The following is a 5,715-nucleotide window of genomic DNA, read 5'->3' as shown; positions in this document are numbered from 1 at the left end:
ATATATCCCTTCGGAAAATTCCCCTCAAAATGTATCAGTGGAATGCTCCAGACCCACGGAAAGGTGTCGTTAAGCCATTCATCATGTTTTGCCTCCTGTTTCTGTTTCCAAGTAATCTTGTCTATCAAATCGATGACTGGTGCAAGCACCGTGTAGTTTTGAGATTTACATCCAATAGGTCGATTCCAATAACATCTATCTAATTTTGCTACTTTTTCTTTTACACAATAATCATGAATCTTCTTCCATCTTTTTTTTAGCCGCGTTACCTGTTGTGAAAGTGTAGGAACACGGACCCACAACAGGGGGCGCAAATGAATGGACAATGGAGTAAGTCAAATAACAAAGCTTTACTGTTGTGAAACTCGCACAACAAACACAACAGATTACAATTTCGGGAACAAGCCGAATTCCAATGGTGTCGTGTGGGCAGGCTCGAAGGTAGGAGACGTCTGTCCAAGTCGAACCGGAACCACTCGATTTCCACCGCCACGAACCCCGGGAATACTGGAGCCGCCAAGTCCCGAACTCCCAGGTGACCACTGCCTCCGCTTGTCGGATCTGGTACTGCTGGCGAGGAACAAAAACAGTCAGAGGTGGGTGCGCTGCACCCAGCAACACGGACGGTGGTAACACCACCTCCTCCTCTCGTCAAGTAAACACTGAAGTGCAGGAGTGTGAGTACTTATCCAACACTGTCTCCTGCTGCTCTTCTCTCTCTCTGTATAAAGGCAAAAAGTATTCAAGGTTGATATAGTCAGCTGGATACGTTACCTCCTCGGTAGAAACGATATCTCGGCAATGAGGTGGAGATGCCGTCCTGCTGATATATCCCTCTGATGATTGCTGTCAGCTGTCTCAGGTGATGGGTGACAGCTGTCACCCTGGCTGCTCCTGTGAGGCGGCAGCGCCCTCTGGTGCCTGGAGCCCGCACTCCAGGCAGGGCGCCCTCTGGTGGTGGTGGGCCAGCAGTACCTCCTCTTCAGCGGCCCACACAACAGGACCCCCCCCTCAACGGGCGCCTCCTGGCGCTCGACCGGGCTTGTCAGGGTGGCGGCGGTAGAAGTCGGCCAGGAGGGCCGGGTCCAGGATGAAGCTCCTCTTCACCCAGGAGCGTTCTTCGGGACCGTACCCCTCCCAGTCCACCAGATATTGAAAGCCCCGGCCCATCCGTCGGACATCCAAAAGCCGGCGCACAGTCCAAGCCGGCTCGCCATCGATGATCCGGGCAGGAGGTGGTGCCGGACCGGGTGTACATAGGGGTGAGGTGTGATGGGGCTTGATCTTCGACACGTGGAACACTGGATGGATCCGCAGTGAGGCCGGAAGCTGAAGCCTCACTGCGGCGGGATTGATGGCCTTGAGGATCTTGAAAGGACCTATGTATCTATCTTGCAATTTCGGGGAGGCCACTTGTAGTGGGATGTCCTTGGTGGACAACCACACTTCCTGCCCGGGACGATACGTAGGGGCCGGGGTTCACCGACGGTCTGCATGGGCCTTTGTCCTCATCTGGGCCTTCAGCAAAGCAGAGCGGGCGGCACGCCACACCCGACGGCACTTCCGTAGGTGGGCCTGGACCGAGGGCACACCGACCTCTCCCTCAACCACCGGAAACAACGGGGGCTGATACCCCAAACACACCTCAAAGGGGGAGAGGCCGGTGGCTGATGACACTTGGCTGTTGTGGGCGTACTCGATCCAGGCCAGATGGGTACTCCAGGCCGCCGGGTGCGCGGCTGTCACGCAGCGCAGGGTCTGCTCCATCTCTTGATTGGCCCGCTCTGCTTGCCCGTTGGTTTGGGGGTGGTATCCGGACGAGAGACTGACCGTGGCCCCCAGTTCCCGGCAGAAGCTCCTCCAGACATGCGAGGAGAACTGGGGACCGCGATCGGAGACGATGTCTGATGGAATCCCATGCAGCCGGACGACGTGGTGGACCAGGAGGTCTGCCGTCTCCTGGGCTGTTGGGAGCTTCGGGAGGGCCACGAAGTGGGCCGCCTTGGAGAATCGGTCCACTATCGTGAGGATGACGGTGTTTCCCTGGGACGGCGGGAGGCCCGTGACAAAATCCAGGCCGATGTGGGACCAGGGGCGATGAGGCACGGGCAGCGGCTGTAGCAGTCCCGGAGCCTTGCGATGGTCGGCCTTGCCCCTGGCGCAGGTGGTACAGGCCTGGATATAATCCCGGACGTCGGCCTCCAGGGACGCCCACCAGAAGCGCTGCCGGACAACTGCCACGGTTCTTCGCACCCCTGGATGACAGGAGAGCTTAGAGCCATGACAGAAGTCCAGGACTGCAGCCCTAGCTTCTGGTGGGACGTAAAGTCTGTTCTTCGGTCCAGCCCCGGGGTCCGGGCTTTGTGCCAGGGCCTCCCGGACGGTTCTCTCTACGTCCCAGGTGAGGGTGGCCACGATAGTGGACTCCGGGATGATGGGTTCCGGTGGATCCGACAACTCCGTTTTGACTTCGTCTTCGTGTACCCGGGACAAGGCATCCGATCTCTGGTTCTTGGTCCCGGGCCGGTAGGTGATGCGGAAGTCAAAACGGCCGAAGAACAGTGACCAGCGGGCTTGCCTGGGATTCAGCCGCTTGGCGGTCCTGATATACTCCAGGTTCCGGTGGTCAGTGAAAACCGTGAATGGCACAGACGTTCCCTCCAACAGATGTCTCCACTCTTCAAGAGCCTCTTTCACCGCAAGGAGCTCTCGATTGCCGACGTCATAGTTCCGTTCAGCCGGGGTCAACCTGTGGGAAAAATAGGCACACGGACGAAGGACCTTATCGGTCTTCCCGCTCTGGGACAGCACAGCTCCTATCCCTGAGTCTGAGGCGTCCACTTCAACCACTAACTGGCGACTAGGATCGGGCTGCACCAGAACGGGTGCAGACAAGAAGCGCCGTTTCAACTCCTTGAACGCGGCATCGCAACGATCCGACCAGGTGAAGGGGACTTTTGGTGAGGTCAGGGCTGTCAGGGGGCTAGCTACCTGATTGTAGCCCTTAATGAACCTCCTGTAGAAATTAGCAAAGCCGAGGAACTGTTGCAGCTTCCTACGGCTTGTGGGTTGGGGCCAGTCTCTCACCGCCGCAATCTTGGCCGGATCAGGAGCGACGGAGTTGGGGGAGATGATGAACCCCAGGAAGGACAAAGAGGTGCGGTGAAACTCACACTTCTCGCCCTTAACAAACAGCCGGTTCTCCAATAACCGCTGCAGGACCTGACGTACATGTCGAACATGGGTCTCAGGATCCGGAGAAAAGATGAGTATGTCGTCAAGATATCCAAAGACGAATCGGTGCAGGAAGTCCCGCAAGACATCATTAACCAATGCTTGGAACGTCGCGGGAGCGTTTGTAAGACCGAACGGCATGACCAGGTACTCAAAATGACCTAACGGGGTGTTAAATGCCGTCTTCCACTCGTCTCCCTTCCGGATCCGAACCAGGTGATACGCATTCCTAAGATCAAGCTTGGTGAATATCTTAGCTCCATGCAGGGGCGTGAACACTGAATCCAACAAGGGTAAGGGGTATCGGTTGCGAACCGTGATTTCGTTCAGCCCCCTGTAATCGATGCATGGACGTAATCCGCCATCCTTTTTCCCCACAAAAAAGAAACCCGCACCCATCAGGGAGGTGGAATTCCAGATCAACCCGGCAGCCAAAGAGTCCCGGATGTAGGTCTCCATTGATTCGCGTTCAGGTCGTGAGAGGTTGTACAGCCTACTGGACGGGAACTCAACACCTGGAACCAAATCAATGGCACAATCATAAGGGCGGTGCGGGGGAAGGGTGAGCGCCAGATCCTTGCTAAACACCTCTGCAAGGTCATGGTACTGCACCGGAACCGTCCCTAGATTGGGCGGGGCTCTGACCTCCTCCCTGGCCTGGGAACGATGAGGAACCGAGGAACCTAAACATACCCGATGGCAGGTCTCGCTCCACTGAACCACTACCCTGGACGGCCAATCGATCCGGGGATTGTGTTTCAACATCCAAGGGAACCCTAAAATCACACGGGAGGTGGCCAGAGTCACAAAAAACTCGATCTCCTCCCGGTGATTCCCCGACACCACCAGAGTTACTGGTGGTGTCTTGTGAGTGATTGGAGGGAGTAGGGAGCCATCTAGCACCCGTACCTGCACAGGCAAGGTAAGCGCCACCAGAGGGAACCCTATCTCCCTGGCCCATTTGCTGTCTAGCAAATTCCCTTCTGAGCCCGTGTCCACCAGTGCTGGGGCCTTCAGGGTTAAATCCTCATACAGGATGGTAACTGGGAGTCGTGTGGCGATGTGGGTGTGTCCCACGTGAATGTCTCGGCCCACCCCTAGCCCAGTTTCTAGGGGCGGGCGTTGGTGTTTAACCGCTCGGGGCAGTCTCTTAATTGATGCTCAATTGAGCCACAAACAAAACACGCCCCGTGGGCCAGCCTCCTTTGTGTAACCGGTGCCCTAAATGTTGCCCTACTTGTGTCCATAGCTTCGTCAGCAGGGGGGGCTGTAACCGCACGGAGCGCAGGGGCCGTGGAGCGTGGGGAGGGCGGAACGCGGTCGGAACCGGAAGGGAGAGGGACGACGCGTGCCCGGCCACGCCCTTCGTCTCGTTCCCGACGGCGCTCTTCTAACCGATTGTCTAATCGTATGACAAGATCGATGAGCCCATCTAAATCCCGCGGTTCGTCCTTAGCCACCAGGTGCTCCTTGAGGACCAACGACAGTCCGTTTACAAAGGCGGCGCGGAGGGCAGTGCTATTCCAGCCGGACCTCGCAGCCGCGATGCGGAAGTCGACTGCATAGGCAGCTGCGCTCCGCTGCCCCTGTCTCATTGACAGCAGCACGGCTGAAGCGGTCTCTCCTCTATTAGGGTGATCGAACACTGTTCTGAACTCCCTCACAAACCCATCATATGTCTGAAGGAGCCGTGAATTTTGCTCCCAGAGCGCTGTAGCCCAAGCGCGTGCCTCACCACGAAGCAGATTTATCACATAAGCTACTTTGCTAGTGTCGGTCGCGTACATGACGGGACGCTGTGCGAAGACGAGCGAACACTGCATAAGGAAATCCGCGCACATCTCCACACAGCCTCCGTACGGCTCTGGGGGGCTTACGTATGCTTCAGGGGAAGGTGGGAGGGGTCGTTGAACGACCAGTGGAACGTCATTGTTACGCACAGGGTCGACGGGAGGGAGAGCCGCAGCGGCGCCCGGAGGGCGCGCTTCCACCTGCGCGGCGAGAGCCTCCACCCTGCGGTTCAGGAGGACGTTCTGCTCAGTCATCAAATCCAACCGAGTCGTGAAAGCGGTGAGGATCCGCTGCAACTCACCGATCACCCCTCCTGCGGACGCCTGTGCGCCCTGTTCTTCCATTGGCCGTTCAACAGCCGGTTGACGCCCCTCGGGATCCATGACGCTGGCCGAGATATCCTGTTGTGAAAGTGTAGGAACACGGACCCACAACAGGGGGCGCAAATGAACGGACAATGGAGTAAGTCAAATAACAAAGCTTTACTGTTGTGAAACTCACACAACAAACACAACAGATTACAATTTCGGGAACAAGCCGAATTCCAATGGTGTCGTGTGGGCAGGCTCGAAGGTAGGAGACGTCTGTCCAAGTCGAACCACTCGATTTCCACCGCCACCGAACCCCGGGAATACTGGAGCCGCCAAGTCCCGAACTCCCAGGTGACCACTGCCTCCGCTTGTCGGATCT

Source organism: Thalassophryne amazonica, chromosome 6 (genome assembly GCF_902500255.1).
Source record: "Thalassophryne amazonica chromosome 6, fThaAma1.1, whole genome shotgun sequence".
NCBI lineage: Eukaryota > Metazoa > Chordata > Actinopteri > Batrachoidiformes > Batrachoididae > Thalassophryne > Thalassophryne amazonica.
The sequence above is the reverse complement of the archived record's forward strand: the minus strand, read 5'-3'. Positions refer to the sequence as shown.